Here is a 20,475-nt window from a genome sequence, read left to right as displayed (position 1 = left end):
AGACATCCAGAAGGACAGGCAAAAAGAAGTTACAGATAGCATATGAGTCCCTATAACTTTGTGCCATAGTTTTGAGATGAAAATAAATGAAGGGATAAACTGCTGCTATTGGCTTCCATCATTTGAGTATTAACCCGCATATGGTTAGTAAAGAGTCAGGGCATGGATCTAGGTCTTTCAGTATTTGTATATATGTGGTTGTACGTTCATTAAATTTGTATACACATACACACGTGCACACACAAAAACAGTAACACTGGAACCTTCTGGGGAGAGTATTTGCCTGCCAGAAGAACAGATGTAGAAAGTAACTTTTCACGGAATCTTAAGTCTGATTCATGTGAATGTACTACCTAGTGTTTTTTTTTTTTTTTAAGATTTATTTATTTATTTATTTACTTATCTATCTATTTATTTATTTATTTATTTATTTATTTATTTATTTATTTATTTATTTATGAGAGAGAGGCAGAGACACAGGCAGAGGGAGAAGCAGGCTCCAAGCCGGAGCCCGACGCAGGACTCGACCCCGGGACTCCAGGATCGCGCCGTGAGCCAAAGGCAGGCGCTAAACCGCTGAGCCACCCAGGGATCCCCACTACCTTTTTTAAAAGGACTTGTACTGACACTCCAAAGAGTATTTTTTCCCAAAAATGTATAAGAAAAAATTGTGATGCATTAAATTGTGTAAACTTAAATGTTTTTTTTTTTAATTTTTATTTATTTATGATAGTCACAGAGAGAGAGAGAGAGAGAGGCAGAGACACAGGCAGAGGGAGAAGCAGGCTCCATGCACCGGGAGCCCGACGTGGGATTCGATCCCGGGTCTCCAGGATCGCGCCCTGGGCCAAAGGCAGGCTCTAAGCCGCTGCGCCACCCAGGGATCCCAAAATGTGTAAATTTAAATATATAAAGTTACTTGAAAATATACTTTTAATGTAAACAAGTGGATCTAATTTTTTAAAAATAATAAGGTGCAGTTCAATTCAGGCAACTTTGATTTTTGCTTATGATCAGCACTAAAATAACTGTTTTCCAGAATCATATGCTGCATATGGTCAACTCATTTTTCAGATTTTAATCCTTGAATAGCTTGAGAAATAAGCATCTTGGCTAAAGTCAAATTGCTGTGTTCTTTTTCTGAATATACACTTTTTAAATTGTCTTATGTTTTACTTTTATTTTCATGATTGAAAAAGATGAGGAGACTTGAAATACAAAGAAGGGTAACAATACAATATTCCTCTTAGTAGTTAGGTATTATGCAAGAATGAGTAATTAAAGTAAATTATCCCTATAACTGTCAAATAAAAAATGCTTTATGAAGGAAGATTAACAAATGTCATGCTTTATCATTGAATCTTAAGCCCAGAATACTTGAAACACTTTGTAATGTTTAAATGTTGGAAATAGGTGTTATGAAGAAATGAATATACAAAACCCAAGTTATTTACTAAATAAAGTACTTGAAACCTAGACCAAATAATGCTGTTACCTCTTTCCCAATGGAATTTGAGTGATTACATCTGTCTTGGCAAAAGTGGCTTGGTTTATCTTAATGTAGAGTCTATGTAATGCTTATATTACATTGTTTACATTGCTGATTGAAAGCTAATGTACAGTATATGCAGTTTGAGATACCTGTTTCCAGTTTGAAATGTTTAATTTTATATGGCAAAGGATATTATCAATGGGTTTTGAAATTCACCTGAATTTAACCCATCTTTTTTTTTTACTACACCTAACAAGAAATAATCAGTATTTTTGTCCTATTGAAAACAAAATCTAATTAAATGACCCTCTTTAATTTATAGAAAAATGTTTAGCTATATTAAATAATAACTGTATTAGCACTTTTAATTGAATTAACATTTAACGAATCAAAACTTTTATGTTTCATTCACCTTACTTTGATTTAATAAATACCCCAATCGCTCACATACTCAACAAATACATTACGTACCAACTTTGTAATGGAATTGTTAACAATAGTTAGGAACAGGAAGTCCAGACTCATACAAATCTTAGTTGGGGTCCTGGCTTTGATATTTACCAGCTGTGTGAATATTGGTAAGCAACTTTTCAAGCTCTCTGGAGATAATAATAGAATTTTTACAAGAATTAAATGAAATTCTGTATGTAAAGTGCTTAGGATGATTTCTGCTATAAGGTAAGTAGCAATTGCTATCTATTGTTGATGGTGATTAAAAACAATAAAGGTATTATCACTATCATGTCTGAGGCAGATACTGGGGGAAAATAACAAATGAGACATGATTCTAGTCTTTAAGAATTTAGAAGAGATGATCAAGTAAACTAGTAATTCCAGTAGATTTGGATAAATGCTATGTTAAAGTTATAAACATTGTACTTTGAGAGAACATAGAAGAAAAACATACATAATACAGGTGTGGTGTGTGACAAGATTACCCAAGGTGGTGATGTGTATCTTGAGCATGAGTGAAAGTTTACCAACTGAAGGACTGTGAGGGACTATATTTCAAGCAGTTCAAGCCAAGGCCAATAGGTAAGAAAATGCCTGCTGTGTTGGGAATTGGCAGTGGTTCTTTATGGCTGTAGTGTTACCTGAGAGTGGAAGAACACAAGGGATAATATTAGAAAAATGAAAAAGGGCAGCAGCAGAAAAAGATGTGTAGAGAATGTACAGTAAGGAGTTGGGGACTTGGTCCTTGGGGCATTATATATAACCAGACATTGAAGAGTTTTAGGCATAGTAACCATTTGGTTAGTTTCACATTTTGCTAAGGTCACAGAAGTGGTTTTGAAAAGAAGGAATTGGTGAGAAATGAGTGAATGACAGGAAACACATTAGGGATTTATTGCAATAATCTTGGTAAATTGTGATAGTGACTTCAACTAGGATAGTCACTCTAAGGATAGAGGCATAGAATCAGGAAACTCTAAGAGCTTTAGGATAATTATCTCTTTCTGTGCATCTCAAGAAAATGATAGTCTCACCAGGGAGAAACTACTAGATATAAAAGAGTAAGAACTACGTAATTCAGATAAAAAGCTGAGAGATGTTTTAAGTTTACAGATTTATTCATTCCATGAAAGAGCATCATATCATTCAGGCCCAACAGTATTGCTAATACAAAAAAAAAAATCATTTTTTTAAAGGCAAAGAAAATATCCATTTATGTTTCTAATTTTAAATTGTAAGATATTTTTATTATGCACATTAATTCTAGATCTGAAACTGTTAGTCCACTGCAAAATAAGCTAGGCTTACAATTCAGTAAGTGTTGGAGAAAACCCAGAATCCTTAAGGGAATTAGGGCATAAATATTTGTAACTATTTTTATTGTGCATTTACACAACAATATATGTTACTAACTACACATATATAAATTATTATGTATAATAATTATATATAAATATTATAATTATATATGATTACAATTATTACGTATATGCATTTGTTTATTCAAAAAATACCAAATTGCTACTATATGTCATAGGTCTAAGTGCTTTAGATATATCAGTGACCAAAAATATGTATAATCAAGAAATTATTGATTGACTCTTAAGCTTTTTTATTTTTATCAACACCAGTGACTGTGTTTGTTTCTTTTTTTAAATTCCTGAATCTGAAAAAATAAATTCCTGAATCTGTAAGAAGAAAGTGACAGTCAGTATCTTCCTGTGACTTTTATGAATAGCTGAAGGAGAAATTATTTTCTAAATCTAATTTCCCATGTGTGCATGAATGAGTAAAAATTTCTACTTTTAAACTATGTTTAGGACATGCTACCAGAACAAATTTTGTACTCTATTTCAGTAGTAAGTAATAAATGGATCTCTCTCTTCCTTTTTTTATGATTCAGGATCACATTTGTAAGGCAATCACTAACATCAAATACAAGTTTTTCAGAGGTTTTTGTGGTCAATATTACAGCAAAATGTAAGCAGAAACTATGAAACTCATGTCTTATGTTTCATATCAGTTAGAGGTATGCTGGTTCCAGGTAAGGAAATGAGTTAAATATTTGACACAATATAGTTTATGGTTACTATAATTTGATATTTAAACTCTAATCTAGGATGAAATAAGGGTGAGTGAATGAGTCTTTAAATTCTCATTGACTGAATGTCATATATAATTCAGGTTCTAATAATTGCTGTAGGAAAATATGATATTTTTATTTGTATAATTACTACTAGGTGCCCTGTGAGATTCCGGAAAGGCAAAGCATCCATAAAAGAGAAGGCCACTGATATTTATCAAATATCTTCTCCATTCTAAGTATGCATTTTTATTTACTCTTCACAATGTCTCTTAGGACATACTATCCACACTTTTCAGATGAAGAAATTGAGACCTGGAGAGTTAATTGACATGTTCAGGGTGATATGTTTTAAGTTATAAGGGTAGCATTCAAACCTTTTTCCTGTCTATACTTTTACTTTTTAAAAAGATTTTATTTAGTAATTTGAGAGAGACAAAGCAGAGTGAGAGAGAGAACATAAGCAGGGGGGTGGGCAGGGGCAGAGGGAGAGAAAAGCAGGCTCCCCACCAACAAGGGAGGTCCACACGGGGCTCATGACCTGAGCCGAAGGCAGACGCTTAACCAACTGAGCCACCCAGGCACCCCTGTACTTTTGCTTCTATACTACACTATCACATAAAGAATAAAAATGACAACAATATTAATCAGAATATTAGCACATGCGACAATTCCTTTCTAACTACATACATTAATGAAACAAGCTAGTTTTTTTTTAAAGTCTGATCAAGAAAGCAAGACCAGGTCTCTTAACTTCCTCAAAATACTCGCACTCTGAGCAAAATTATTAATGAAACTGCCTAAAACCTTGGAGGAAATATGATGAGGTTGACATAAAGCCTGGTCTGACTACGTGGTAAGCATAGGAGATGAAAAGGGATGGGGAGAGTTTGCCAGTAAAGTCATTAATACTGGATTTTAAAGATGAATAAGATTTCCTGAGGTGGAAAAGGATAGACATTTATGAATTCATTTCAGTTAAATTTCAAGGCAATAACCTTGACCTTTCACTCCTCCTTCATTCCTTCTAGTTTCCATAGCAATGCAGTCTTGCAAGTTTTATTCCTGCCTTATTAGCCACTCCTTTGTAGCTGCTAGAACCAACTTTTTTTCCTAAACCTCAATTCCCTTAGTTCCTTGGGACTCAGTCCTCTCTCTTGCTTCCATTGTGTTATATAATCTTTACTCAGTCTCATGGGTTTAAATGCTTTCTAAATGCTAAATGCTATTGGCATAACATTTTATATAACCTTTCTTGGTTACTCTCTTGAACCTCAGACTTTGAAAATAATAGGAGTTGTCTAAGCTATATAAGGATATATAAGTTTGGGAGACATCTATTTAGAGATCCATAGGGTTGATAGATTTGGAAAGGATAGGATAAGTTTCCTTTATAACTACAAAAATGCAAACATGAAACAATTTCAGCACTAACACAAGTTACTTTATTTGGATTAATCTATGTAATGATTATTTCTGAATGAAATAGTTTCTGTTTGAGAACCACCAGTTACCATCTAATTTTTAAAAACTACATTTTAACCAATTTACATATAAGAAAACAGATTAAATAATAACTTGGCATCATAACCAGTTCTTCAGTGCCTTATTAGGCATCTGGGATTCAACTTCCTCTCCCAAACATTAATCTATATTAAAGTGAAGATCTAGTGGATATAGATAGTTAAAGGCAGTGCAATTATGTGAAGATGATCCATTCTGCATGCTACGTTTTTAAAAAAGATTTTATTTATTTATTTGAGAGAGAGAGAGAGAGAGAGCACAAGCAGGGGTAGTGGAGAGGGAGAGGGAGAAGAAGACTCCCCACTGAGCAGAGAGCCCAATTTGGGGCTCCATCTTAGGACCCTGGGATCATGACCTGAGCTGAAGGCAGATGCTTAACTGACTGAGCCACCCAGGTATCCCTGTGCACTACATTTTTAATGAAAGATTTGGTGTAGGTGTTAATGAAATGTACTCTTTTTTTTTTTTTTTGAAATTAACTTTCATCCATCTCTTCATTTTTTTCATTTATACATTCAATGATAAGTTTATTTTAAAGTTGGTTTAATTAAAAAAACAAACAAAGTGGGTTTAATTTTGAGGATGCGTGAAAGTGCTAGGTCTTCCAGTTCCTGAATAGAGACTGCAGTGATGGAAGAGGAGGCCTGTGGAAGTACATATACATGTGGAAGAGTTTTGAAAGTCATCTCCATCAATGTTGACCTTCAAATTAGATAATCTAAGAAGGTCAGAGCTTCACAGCTACCACGTCTGAAAACGAGAGATACAGTAACAAAATGTTTTAACTATTGATTTGAATGATTAAAATGTAATTATATTGGTCTTATCTACTGTTAAAAATCAATTCATATAACTTTTTTTATGTTATGTGAATTTCACGAGGATAAAACCTGAAAAGTAATGTTGAAAAAAAAAAAGATGAAATCAAATTAAAATTTTCGTGGATGATTAAAAAAAAAAAACAAAACTTTGTTCACTTACTTGAAAGAATATCTAAAGTACTTAGAAAACAGTCCTCTCCACTGGAGATAAAATTTTCATGATATATTCCCTCCAGCCATCCTAAGTCACTGCTTAATTACAACCCCAGATCCACTATTATGTCTGCCCTGGAGCCTTTAATCGTTTTCTTCAGTTAATTGCTGGAGCGAAGAATCCACTGGAGAGTAGCTTCCTTTTGCTATTCAGAGTTGGAAAGGTGGAGCCCAGGTGCCTTAATTTATCTGCCCACGGTCAAAAGGGCCAGCAATCTGGCCAATGTAAGAAACAGCTGGTAGGACTCAGCCAGTTGCTGGTCTCAGAGACAGGTGGACAAAGACTGCTAAAGAGATTTTGCAGTGCTGCTGCTGCTCCTGCTGCTGCATTTTATAAACCTATTGCTAGCAAGCTTTCAGATTGTGGAGCGTAAACAGGTGGGTTGCACTTGGCCCTCCCCTTCCCCTGGCAGAATTATAAAGAACTCTGGGGGGATGATGCTTATTTCGCAGGTAAGGGTAAATTTAATCAGCCTTCTCATCTGCCCCTTTCACCAAAATAGTTTGCTCAGCTTGAAGATCTCTGACAAGGCAGAAATGAGCAGCTGGGGTAGTAGATGTCATTAGATGTCCCTTTTAGCTTTTCCAAGCTACAGGACACACCCGTTTTATGGATAATTATTCCTTTCTTAGCTGATCTTCCCTTTATACTTCGTCTTTTCCTCCCACCTGGAGTGACTGAGAATATAAATTGCATGATTATAAAATATGCAGTTACTTGAATGTGATTTTGGGCTTACAATCTTCCCTCTTGTGTACTTCCAGCATTATTATTTCTTACTCTTTATGGGTTTTGAATCGATGGAAATTTAGAATGAGTGGGTATGCTTAACTCAAACTTTAGAAAGCCTGGGGGTACAGTTAAGCTTCTTCCTCCCTCAGAGTCCTTGCTCCTTATCTCACAGATTCAGAGCTGGGACATTTTGCTGCCCTGATAGAAGGACCCAGTTACTTTCTTTTAAGAAAATGTGATGGCATATGACATTGTGATATACACAGTTACATATGTTTGGCTGCCCCCAGGGAGGGCACTGGAATGTTTGACAATCCTGCACATGTTTTTAGATGTTGAAGTTCATGAACTTTAAAGGACCAGGTGTCAAAGTGGTTTTGTTTATGTGGTTTGGGAAAATTACAGCCTAAATGTAAATACAATCTAGGCCATCTTGATTTGCTGAAATATGTGTAGAGCCTGATAAGCAATTACTTAATACATGCTTTATAATCAGGTAAATGCTACAACTTAGGACTTGGTAGATATGTTTAAATTGAAATAACACGTAGATTGATTTCTCTATGCCTTTCTCACAATGTATCAAAACACACAAAATAGTTAAATGACAAATACTTGAGGATGGTTATAACAGCCCAGCTCCTAGAATCTAAAGAATGTGATTAATATATTCAGTGGCACACATTTAAATGACAATTAAATTCCCCAAACACATTAATTCAGAACACCTAACCTCATAAAATATTTTTTATTCAAAAGCAATCCTTAAACATGAATCGGTAAGATTAATTTTGGGATTCAAGATGAAGAATAACAAGTGGGTATGCTGAAAGCTAATGGTGGATATTTTTTTCCGTATTGAGTCAACCAATTTTATAGGAAAGAACAGTGTCCGCCAAATTTAAAGAAAACAAATAAACCCTAAAATAGTATGGTTGCTTTGATTCAGTTGGCACTGAGATTTTCTAAATAAAGGAAAGAACTGGGTGGACATATATTTGTGGTGAGAGCATAGTTTTCTGGGTTTTTTTCCCCCCTTTGGTGGTTGTGATGGATTTCTTTTGCTGTCATAATTTGTGATGTAAATTGAATGTGGTAGAAGTGATGACCCGTAACATTTTTTGATGTGTATGTATGTGTGTGTTTGTGTGTGTAGAGGTTATTTACTTTTTACATGAATGCAAGGATTTAAATAGTAGAGTACAGGAGTAGTTAGCTGATTTAGCCTCGTATAGGACTTAGTTTTAAGATTATTGTATATTTTTATAGGGACCCAGTTCTCTCATATATTTTGGAATAGGTCTTCTGTCTTCTGTTTATTAAGATGTATTTTCTCATGATAGGGATGTGTTTAAGAAACTAAACTAATTTCTCAAGAGATTAGCAAAATATATGAAATTCCTGCTTTTGGCTTAATATGATCTATTTAAAGTAACAGAAAGACTCTTGTTAGGTTTTGATGAGAAATATGAATATTCTGAGTGACTACTGAAACCACAACTGAGGACAGGTAATATGTAGAGTGTACATTGCTACTGTATTATCGAAGTTGTGGGTATGAAAACTAAAATATATTTACCTACACATGCTACAATAAATCTTAATAGTGACTGGTATGCAGAAAACATTTGAAAGGTAGTGCTGGCCAGACACAAGTCATTTGGCAGTGGCCTTACCTAGTATATATTTTCAGGGCCTGTCTGCACAAAGATGCTGGCACGTTAACCATGATTTCTATTCCAGGTGATGGATTTCTATCCAAGTAAGCGAGTGACTAAATATTTTCCAGTGGAATCTAGGCACCATAAAATCACTGAAGCTGAATAAAAAAAGTTGTAGACCTTTTTAAAAAGTAATTATAATAGCTTTGCGTACCACTATGACAGAAGAAATATTTCCACTTAGATCACTGAATAATGGAATATGTAGAACATAATTAGAAAAAAAGTAATATTGAGTATGCTGCTAATATTTTTATCCATACTAATGAATGTCTTACTGAATTTTCTTGAATTTCCAGAAAACTTCCTAATCATTAACAATAACAGAATGCACGAATTCCACATCCAACTGTATCAAAGTAAAGAAATCCAATCTGAACCCACTGAAAACTCATGCCTTCATCACTTCATCTGATTTATTCTACACAAAACCAGTTAAGAAACCGAACACTTTACATTAGTTTATTTGTGTTACCCTAAGCAATTAGAGATGAATATGCCTTCCCAAGTGATACAAATGTGAGTCTCCCTTTGTGGCAGGTTGTTTAAATTTACAACATAAAGCTAGCATTTCCATCTCCAATAAAATCCAAACAGACATTTAATTTTGGTACATGACATTTCTGACTAAAATAGAGCCAGCAAAGGCACTCAGACAGCTCTTATTGTTCATGAATTTGAACAAATTGGGGATCTGTGAATTTATAGCCAGATTTTGCTCTACTATTGTTTAAAATAGCACACATGGAAAACACGCCATGGGTGTGTTGTAATTCAGCTTTAATGATGTAACACTTGGTTTCAGTCAATTGTTGGAGGGCTGCGAGTGACATTGGTTTTGTGCTTCAGACATTGCATGTAACTTAGCAATTATACTAAGGCTTTCAATAATGGCTGTTGGCGGGATATCCGCAAGTGAAGTCATAGCAATTTTGAAAGAGAAAGCTAATAAAAATACACCTGCTTGTAGTGGAAAGTGAGCCTTTAATATCTCTGCTTTGAAGTTGGACGAAGCCTTTGGTATTAACTAACAGATACTATGATGTAGAAATAATCCACTGCCCCAGGGGAGGTCAAGGTTGAAGCCACAGCAGATTGGTAGTTTCTAATCACCTACTTTCAGACACTCTAATATCACGAAAGGAAAATAGAATGAGGTGACAGTTTTTTCTAAAGTGTTTCAAAGATATTATTATTTGAAAGCAAATCATTTTAGTTATAAATATACAAACTAGCACATACATATTCCTTTAAATAAACTAATCCACAAGGGTATAAATAACATGCTTTGTTAAGTGGTTTTCATTGTTGTCTGAAACCAGAATAATTTGAAAATTCACCTTCTGATATACCATTCAAGATGATGTGTGGAGTTTCAGATTTGCTTCTCGAGTCCTTCCTTTCTTTCTTTGCCTCCTTTCCTTGGCCACTTTTAATGTCATTTGCTAATAGTTCTTTACATGTAAAAAAAAAAAAAAAAAAAAAGCAAGTAAAGTCACTTGTGACATTTCCTATTACATAATTTGGTACATTCCTGCTCCCAGGAATCCTCTTTGTGCTGTGGTGAATTAATTCCTTCCCTTGGTGACTTGCATCCTTCATTCTTGCCTGGGCTTGCTTAGTCTATAGTAACTTTTATGGGACATTTATAATAGTGAATCTATGATAAATTCTGATATATTGAGATCACTTGGGGCAAGAGATATTTTATGAAAAAAATATAGTTGGCAGTTGGGAATTCTGCAAAGAAAAATGACTATTAAGTACTAAACTACAATTATTTTAACCACATTTCTCAGCGGTCCTCAATATTTTAACCATTGTACTTATTACAGTCATGCTTTTAACTATTGACTGTCGTGTCTAAATTAGTTTGAAATAATTTATATAATCAATATCTTTTCTAAGCACTTTAAATATTGATGGTTTTCTGTAGTTGTTTCCTTTATAAATGAATATTGGAACCTATGGCAGTTACTTTCTTTTTTTCTCTTCTCCTTCTTCTCTTTTTAATTCAGTAGGCATCTCTATGGAGAGTATCAAGTAACCCAAAGGGTATACATTAGCACTTGTCAGGGCCACGTTTAACATCAACATGCTAAGTACATTGAAACTTACTACCAAGTTCAAAGGGAATATATGGACTCTAAATCCCTTGTTAATGTGGTAAAGAATCAGCATCAAGGTGTTTGTTTTGTTGAAAGGAAGTCACATCTTATTTGTCATTTATGAAATGGACTTTGATATTTCTTTAAGCCAAAAGAGATTTTCCCTCCAATTCAGTTACTGTATCAGTTAAGTACACTCTCATTAGAGAGTATTGTACAAGAAGTCTATTTTGGGGGGAAAGGAATGGAGTGTTTTCTTTACAGAATTTCAGTCTATAATTTGCATGTAACTTGAAAGTGGTTTGTTGTTGAGTCTTGGCACCTGCTGTGATGAGTGTCCATTTCAGGCTACAAAGTGGTGCTCTGAAATAAATATCAGCAAGCTTGTTAAATTTTGTTAGGTGTATCATCCCATTAGTATAAGATATTATGGTAAAATAGAGTTGAGTTCAATTTTCTGATTATATGTTTGGGCTATAAACGGCCTTCTAGTGTTCATGAAGAATTTCTATTGACAGACACATTTCAAGGTAAAAAAAAAAAAAAAGATAAGAAAAATTGATCCACTTAACTTTTGTGTGACCAGAGAACACCATGTAATTTATGCCATAATGTAAAACATTGATATTATTATGTAACTTCTGCCAGATAATCTGATCATAAAATTATAGTTTTATTTTTTATTTTATATATTTTTTAAGATTTTATTTATTCATGAGAGACACAGAGAGAGGCAGAGACATAGACAGAGGGAGAAGTAGGTTCCATGTGGGCAGCCTGACGTGGGACTTGATCTCAGGACCCCGGGATCACAACCTGAGCCGAAAGCAGACACTCAACCACTGAGCTGCCCAGGCATCCCTCAAAATATAGTTTTAAATAACATTTTGTATCCCAAAAAAGTGAAATATGTTTTCATTTTGGTAATGAATATAAATGTAAATAATTAGCAAATAATTATAATCTTGAATAATAAAACCTATTCTTTATTGAGCCTCTAATAAGTACCAGGCAATCTCATGGGCCCCTCATTTCATTTACTTTATATCAATTCATATTAGTTATTCTTGGAATTTTATAAGAAAAGCCTCGTTTCATATTTTGACTTGCCTTGAAGTCATACAGCTAGTAATGGGAAAATCACGATGCCAGGTTAGGTTGGACCAGAAGCTATAGCTGAAGTGGGCAGGTGAAGGGGGGAAAATGTGGTAAAATATCAGAAAGGATAAAATGAGGAAATATATTAAAATAGAGAAAATTTTATGTGACGTGCATTGAATTCAATGCCTGAAAATATATGGTCTCTTTTACAATGATTTAGTGAAAGTCTCTGATGAGACAGATCTTAGTCTTAGTGGTACTTTTAGCAGTTGAGATCAACTATTTCTCATGTATTGTCAAATTCCTATGATATACCAGAACCAGGCACAGAGTACGTTGCCAAAAGCCGAGAGGGACTGAGAGTCCTGATTGGGAGGAAGATACAGTGTTCAGTTTAGTTAACATCATACTCTCTACTCTAATGGATGAACTCCAGAGTATCAGTGGATTATCACAATAAAAATTCATTTTTTGCTTCCTAAAAGATCACTGTTAGTGTTCTTATTTGGTGTGTAGTCTTCTCCCTGTCTTTTAGGAACCCAGGCTCCTTTCAAGTTATGGAGGAACTTATCTCCATTATAAAGGAAGAGTGAAGGCAGAGTAGAATATTGTCCATAATAGGGCTTGCGGGCTATAGTGAAAGCTATATATAAAGATATAGATATCTTTATATAAATTTTATATAAAAATTTATATTTATATAAATATTTATATATATAAAGAAGGTGAGATTTGAGGAAGGTTGTGTGTGTGTATATATATATATATATATAGTGCGGGATCCCTGGGTGGCGCAGCGGTTTGGCGCCTGCCTTTGGCCCAGGGTGCGATCCTGGAGACCTGGGATCGAATCCCACGTCGGGCTCCCGGTGCATGGAGCCTGCTTCTCCCTCTGTCTGTGTCTCTGCCTCTCTCTCTCTCTCTCTCTCTGTGACTATCATAAATAAATTTAAAAAAATTAAAAAAATATATAGTGCAATATATATAAAACAGTGCAATATATATATATATATTCTCCCATTTCATTGGCAGGACTTAGTCACATGATCATTTTTGATTAAAAGGGAAGCTGGGAAATACAATCTAGCCCATCAAGTAGAGACACTATGTAACCAGTCTTTCTATCTTTCTTTTTCTAGGTTTAAGCACCTGGCTAAACACACACACACACACACACACACACACACACATACACAATTTTAATGGCATCTATCTACTACATTATTTTTTAAGCTTTTACTGTGTGCTAGTCACTTTATTAAACTTTTTATGTACATTTTCTTATTTTAGCCCTACAACAATTCAATCAGAAATTACTCCTGTTAGTCATTATGGTAACATAACAAATTATCCTAAGCCTTAGTGTCTTAAACAGTTACAATCATTTTAATTTCTCACAGCTTCTGTTAGGAATTCAAGAAAGGCTTAGCGGGGCAGTCCTTACTTGATCTGTCTTGCAGTTGTAGTCAGATGTTGGCTGGGGAAGTCATCTAAAGGCTTGACCAGGACTGGAGGGCCTGCTTCCAAGGTTAGCAAGATGGTACTAGTTTTTGACTTTGGTGACCTCAATTCCTCCTCATACAAACCTCTCCACTTGCTTAAATGTTAAAACATGGCTTCTGGCTTGCCCTGCTAAACAATCTAAGAGGAGAAGGGAGAAGTTGTAATACCTTTTATAATTGATATTTAGAAGTCACAAACCATCACTTCCACCATATTCTATGACTCACACAAGAGCCAATTCTGATTCATTGCGGGAGGATCTTATAGAACAGTGTCTACCAAAAAGTAAACTTTCTATACCAAAAAGTACAGTTCATTGGGACCATTTGGTGAGTTTACCTCTACATCTTCATTTGCCAGATAAAGAAGGTGAGATTTGAGGAAGGTTGTGTGTATTGTTCAAAGTCACTTAACAAAAAAAAAGAAAAAAAAGAAAAAAAGTCACTTAACTAACAAGCTGAGACCTGCACACAAGAATATTTGATTTTAAAATCCTTGCTATTAACAATGAAAACATACTGTATCTATAAGCAGGTTAAGTATGTAGGCATATATTTCTCAGAAAAAAAAATGTGTGTAGCTGGTGAGAACAAGCAGGGAGAGAAAGCTATTATAGAAATTCAGGCAGCCAAATGTCAGAATTTGAAGTTAAGTAAATGCTGAATACCAGAAAAGCTTAAAACTTTCTAGTAACTTAGATCCAGAAATTACAACATCAATGATTGTCAAAATCATATATATATATATATACACAGATTGTTTTACCAAGTCATCAGTTCCTTTTTTGATCCCAAAATTAGAAGAGGAGGAAGTTTCAAGTGAGACACAATTAAATTTTAAGTAAAGATTCTTTTTTAAAGTACTAGATTGGCAGATGAATGTATCTGTTCTTTAATATTTTGAAATGCTTCAGCTTATCATTGGTGATTAGAGAAGCACTGTAATATTTAAAAAATAATAGTCTCAAAAATACTTAGCAACTCACAGTACAACTTCTTACAATTGTACTGTACCAAAAATAAAAGAGCCCTTAATATTCTATAAATTAGTGATTTTTTTCTCTTCACCAGTCTTTAAGATCCTTGATCATAAATATATGTCTTGTTTCATTTTAGTCCTCTGCACTAAAACATCAGACTGATACTCCATTGACTATAGTGGGCTGCATCACTGCCCTCTACCAAACTCAAAAGTTAAGGACTTTCATGGGATGAGAATCTCCTTTTGCCCTCCATCAAATAGAATCCAAACTCCCAGAGGTTGGTTCAAATTAGAAAGTTATCACTTCTTATCTCATGATCACTCTGTTTCTCTTTATGTAAATTGAGGGAGGGGAATCTCACTGGTTTGAGAAGATAAAATGTGATGATGAACAAAACTTCTTAGATAATGATCAATAAGTGGTAACTATAGTGTCAATTAATATTAACTATGTAAAAATGTCACCTGCCAGTTGCTAGGTTATTGTTCTTGAATAGAACAGAAAAATTCAAATTGTTCTTCTCTCATTTTCATTTCAGAAGCAAATGTTTTCCCATCAAGCAAGTATTACTATTTACCTGGCTCCACGTGGCACAAGAATAAAAGACTTCTTGTTATGCTCTTTGGAGCTTCTAATTTTATTGTGAAGGGTCTCTCACTCTGCACTACTAAACTTTGGTTAGCGTCCTTCATCACTTCTCTTCTTAGGTTTCTGAAATTTTTAATAGCCCTTTTTACCAATGATTTAATTCATTGAAAAAAAAAAAACACTTAATGGGCCTAACTATATGGCAGAAATTGCCTCAGGTTCTAAAGATATACCAATAACAATACACACAAAAATCAAAGCCCTTGGAGAGCTTATATACTAGTAAAGAAAGACCTACTATAGAAATAAGTTAACAAAATAGATAATATGTTCCATGGTGATAAGTCAGATATGAGCAATAGCAAAGCAAGGCAATTTGAGAGGGAGTTGGGCATGGGGACAGAAGGATTGCAAAGAATGTATATGTTTCTGTGAACTCTCAGCAAACACATGAAGGTGGTAAAGGAGCAGACCACACTGTTATTTTAGGGGACAGGAATCCAGAAATGAGAAAGGATGGTTCCACAAACTGTGATGAGAGGATAATTGGCGTGTTCAAGGAAGAGCTGGAAGATAAATGGAAAGAGTTGATGGAAGGGAAGAGGAGTGGGAGATGCACCAAAGAGGTAACATGGGAATAGAATCTGTGGAGACTTATTTGCTAAGTGTAGCAAAAACACGGGGATTTTTGAGCAGAGCAGTTGTGATTTGAGTTAGCCTTCAAAAGACACTCTAAAACTTACTTTTAAAATAATACTGATTGGGATCCCTGGGTGGCGCAGCGGTTTGGCGCCTGCCTTTGGCCCAGGGCGCGATCCTGGAGACCCGGGATCGAATCCCACATCGGGCTCCCGGTGCATGGAGCCTGCTTCTCCCTCTGCCTATGTCTCTGCCTCTCTCTCTCTCTCTATCATAAATAAGTGAAAGTTGAAAAAAAAAAACTAAAATAATACTGATTGACTACCTTGAAATAAAAATATAATGAGTTTTCTTCACCAAACCCTCCATGACTGCTCTGGGCATCAGGCATAGTATAATAAGATCCTTTATAATTAGTTTTTCCAGCCCAGCTTTTTCTTCCAATTATCGTGGTACCTTTCTCTCTGAAGAAGTGAATTTTTCATGCTTTACTCCAGTCTGGGAAGAGCACATATGGGAAAAATCTTCTTTCTTTATTCTCAATCACAATCCTCCTTCCTTCATTTGTCTGAATTTTTAATAGCTTAAGAAATCATCATATCATGGTCTCATAGAAGCCTCTTCTCTCTCCTTCTCACATCCAAACACTATACACCCCAAAGATAGATAACCCTCCCATGGTATCCTATCGTAATTTATATTTCCTGTATCACTGTGCCACGATTGTCTCTTTTCTCACTTTTTTCTCATTAAACTCCTATGTTTCATAACTAGCGTGCATTTATAGATATGTATCTTCCTGAACTCAGTAGTGGACAAATTGTTGGTGCTAAACAAATGATCTTTGCATGTGAGGAAGCAAGTGAAGCTTCAGGAAAATCCCTCAGGTTCAGTCCAGTTACTTCCACATTTATTCCTTTTCTTTCTGGTATCCAGGTGCAAGTACTGTTTTTGGTAGCTGATATATTCTTCCTATCCTAAGCTGTTTTGTCTCTGCCAATACTGACTTCTCCATCTTCACTGAGAAAGCCTCATGCTTTCTCAATCTTTAGCTATCTTTCTACTAATTGCAAATTTTGAAACAGAAAATATCAAAATTAAGATGTAGAACAACTTTGTCAGAAAAGTCAAAAAAGATTTCTTTCACAAATAACAAGTTGAGACAACAGAGCTAAGTTGCAACACATATTCTATCTAGGCTGTTAACTAGACCAGCTCTTAAGCTAAGAGGTTCAGAACACAACATGGGATTCAAATCTCTGCCTTGGCAAAATCACCAACACTCTATATTGTGAATTTTCAGGATATATCGCAAAGAATTCGAATCATTTACATTAGGACTACAAATGTCAAAATTCTATTTTTCAGAAAGTTGTGAACTGTTCAGTGATTTACAAAAATTTTCCTACGTTGGTCCTGGGATATATTTTTTAAATCCTTTCTAAAATAATATTTGGAAGTCTGATCAGTATAGTTCTTGAAGGAAGAATGTACCAAGGCTGTCTTTTCCTTTCTCCCCATGCCTTTTGCACATAGGAACCCTTCTTCTATTAGTGCCCTACTTGCCAGATGCCCAAAGATGCAGCTCACAACAAAATGAATGGTATCTATTTGCCCAAAGTAGGCCATTTGTAATTTTTGAATTTAATATCCATCCCATTTGGGTGATCATAGAGTTTTGTCACTTCCTCACAAGAGAGAAAGCCACTTCTTTAAATGCAGTCATTGTTGCCACATTTAAGAGATACATATAATCAAGATTAGGAATGAATGTTTCATATGATCAATGGGTTCAGGAAAAAAAAAATAAGAAAAATGAAACTGGAATAGTTTTAAGAACGTTGTTAATAATTATTCTTTTTTTTTAATTTATTTATGATAGTCAGAGAGAGAGAGAGAGAGGCAGAGACACAGGCAGAAGGAGAAGCAGGCTCCATGCAGGGAGCCCGACATGGGACTCAATCCCGGGACTCCAGGATAAGGCCCTGGGTTGAAAGTGGCGCCAAACCGTTGAGCCACCAGGGCGTCCCGTTGTTAATAATTCTGAAGAAGCTTTTACAAATTACAATGTTAAGAAACAGTCATGAAACTAAGGAGGTATATATAGCTGTGTGTTTTGCATGTTAGATAATCTGCATTAAAAAAAAAATCTCATAAAAACCTTACAAACCGCCAAGAGAAGCAACATCTACTTTTAATTAATTGTTATTTCATCAAGATATTACAGTTTAAGAAACACCATTCCTCCTTCAGATTATACTAATATATGAGTTTCTAAATAATCAAATATAGCCAAATGTAAACATAGTGAGGATTTTGCCATATAGATGCCTGGGCTCCATCTAGTGGCAGAAGGTAACTGTATGTTTTACCATTTTCCCAAACAGCTTTTTTTTTTCTTTCTTTTTTTTCTTTTTTCTTTTTTTAATTTATTTTTTATTGGTGTTCAATTTACTAACATACAGAATAACACCCAGTGCCCATAACCCATTCACTCCCACCCCCCGCCCTCCTCCCCTTCTACCACCCCTAGTTCGTTTCCCAGAGTTAGGAGTCTTTATGTTCTGTCTCCCTTTCTGATATTTCCCACACATTTCTTCTCCCTTCCCTTATATTCCCTTTTACTATTATTTATATTCCCCAAATGAAGGAGACCATATAATGTTTGTCCTTCTCCGATTGACTTACTTCACTCAGCATAATACCCTCCAGTTCCATCCACGTTGAAGCAAATGGTGGGTATTTGTCATTTCTAATAGCTGAGTAATATTCCATTGTATACATAAACCACATCTTCTTTATCCATTCATCTTTCGTTGGACACCGAGGCTCCTTCCAGAGTTTGGCTATCGTGGCCATTGCTGCTATAAACATCGGGGTGCAGGTGTCCCGGCGTTTCATTGCATTTGTATCTTTGGGGTAAATCCCCAACAGTGCAATTGCTGGGTCGTAGGGCAGGTCTATTTTTAACTGTTTGAGGAACCTCCACACAGTTTTCCAGAGTGGCTGCACCAGTTCACATTCCCACCAACAGTGTAAGAGGGTTCCCTTTTCTCCCCATCCTCTCCAACATTTGTTGTTTCCTGCCTTGTTAATTTTCCCCATTCTCACTGGTGTGAGGTGGTATCTCATTGTGGTTTCTATTTGTATTTCCCTGATGGCAAGTGATGCGGAGCATTTTCTCATATGCATGTTGGCCATGTCTATGTCTTCCTCTGTGAGATTTCTGTTCATGTCTTTTGCCCATTTCATGATTGGATTGTTTGTTTCTTTGGTGTTGAGTTGAATAAGTTCTTTATAGATCTTGGAAACTAGCCCTTTATCTGATATGTCATTTGCAAATATCTTCTCCCATTCTGTAGGTTGTCTTTGAGTTTTGTTGACTGTATCCTTTGCTGTGCAAAAGCTTCTTATCTTGATGAAGTCCCAATAGTTCATTTTTGCTTTTGTTTCTTTTGCCTTCGTGGATGTATCTTGCAAAAAGTTACTGTGGCCGAGTTCAAAAAGGGTGTTGCCTGTGTTCTTCTCTAGGATTTTGATGGAATCTTGTCTCACATTTAGATCTTTCATCCATTTTGAGTTTATCTTTGTGTATGGTGAAAGAGAGTGGTCTAGTTTCATTCTTCTGCATGTGGATGTCCAATTTTCCCAGCACCATTTATTGAAGAGACTGTCTTTCTTCCAATGGATAGTCTTTCCTCCTTTATCGAATATTAGTTGCCCATAAAGTTCAGGGTCCACTTCTGGATTCTCTATTCTGTTCCACTGATCTATGTGTCTGTTTTTGTGCCAGTACCACACTTTTTTTTTTAATTTTTATTTATTTATGATAGTCACACAGAGAGAGCGAGAGAGGCAGAGACACAGGCAGAGGGAGAAACAGGCTCCATGCACCGGGAGCCCGATGTGGGATTCGATCCCGGGTCTCCAGGATCGCGCCCTGGGCCAAAGGCAGGCGCTAAACCGCTGCGCCACCCAGGGATCCCAGTACCACACTGTCTTGATGACCACAGCTTTGTAGTACAACCTGAAATCTGGCATTGTGATGCCCCCAGATATGGTTTTCTTTTTTAAAATTCCCCTGGCTATTCGGGGTCTTTTCTGATTCCACACAAATCTTAAAATAATTTGTTCTAACTCTCTGAAGAAAGTCCATGGTATTTTGATAGGGATTGCATTAAACGTGTATATTGCCCTGGGTAACATTGACATTTTCACAATATTAATTCTGCCAATCCATGAGCATGGAATATTTTTCCATCTCTTTGTGTCTTCCTCAATTTCTTTCAGAAGCGTTCTATAGTTTTGAGGGTATAGATCCTTTACATCTTTGGTTAGGTTTATTCCTAGGTATCTTATGCTTTTGGGTGCAATTGTAAATGGGATTGACTCCTTAATTTCTCTTTCTTCAGTCTCATTGTTAGTGTATAGAAATGCCACTGACTTCTGGGCATTGATTTTGTATCCTGCCACGCTACCGAATTGCTGTATGAGTTCTAGCAATCTTGGGGTGG

At 35.5% G+C, this 20,475-nt stretch overlaps 1 protein-coding gene across 3 annotated transcripts in view; it reads left to right on the top strand.

Annotated features, from left to right (window-relative positions):
- AGMO (alkylglycerol monooxygenase) overlaps nt 1–20,475 on the top strand; it is a 344,572-nt gene that overhangs the window by 215,565 nt on the left and 108,532 nt on the right. The gene's annotated exons all lie outside the window — the stretch shown is intronic.

This window comes from Canis lupus, chromosome 14 (genome assembly GCF_011100685.1).
Source record: "Canis lupus familiaris isolate Mischka breed German Shepherd chromosome 14, alternate assembly UU_Cfam_GSD_1.0, whole genome shotgun sequence".
Classification (NCBI taxonomy): Eukaryota; Metazoa; Chordata; class Mammalia; order Carnivora; family Canidae; genus Canis; species Canis lupus.
The sequence above is the reverse complement of the archived record's forward strand: the minus strand, read 5'-3'. Positions and strand labels throughout refer to the sequence as shown.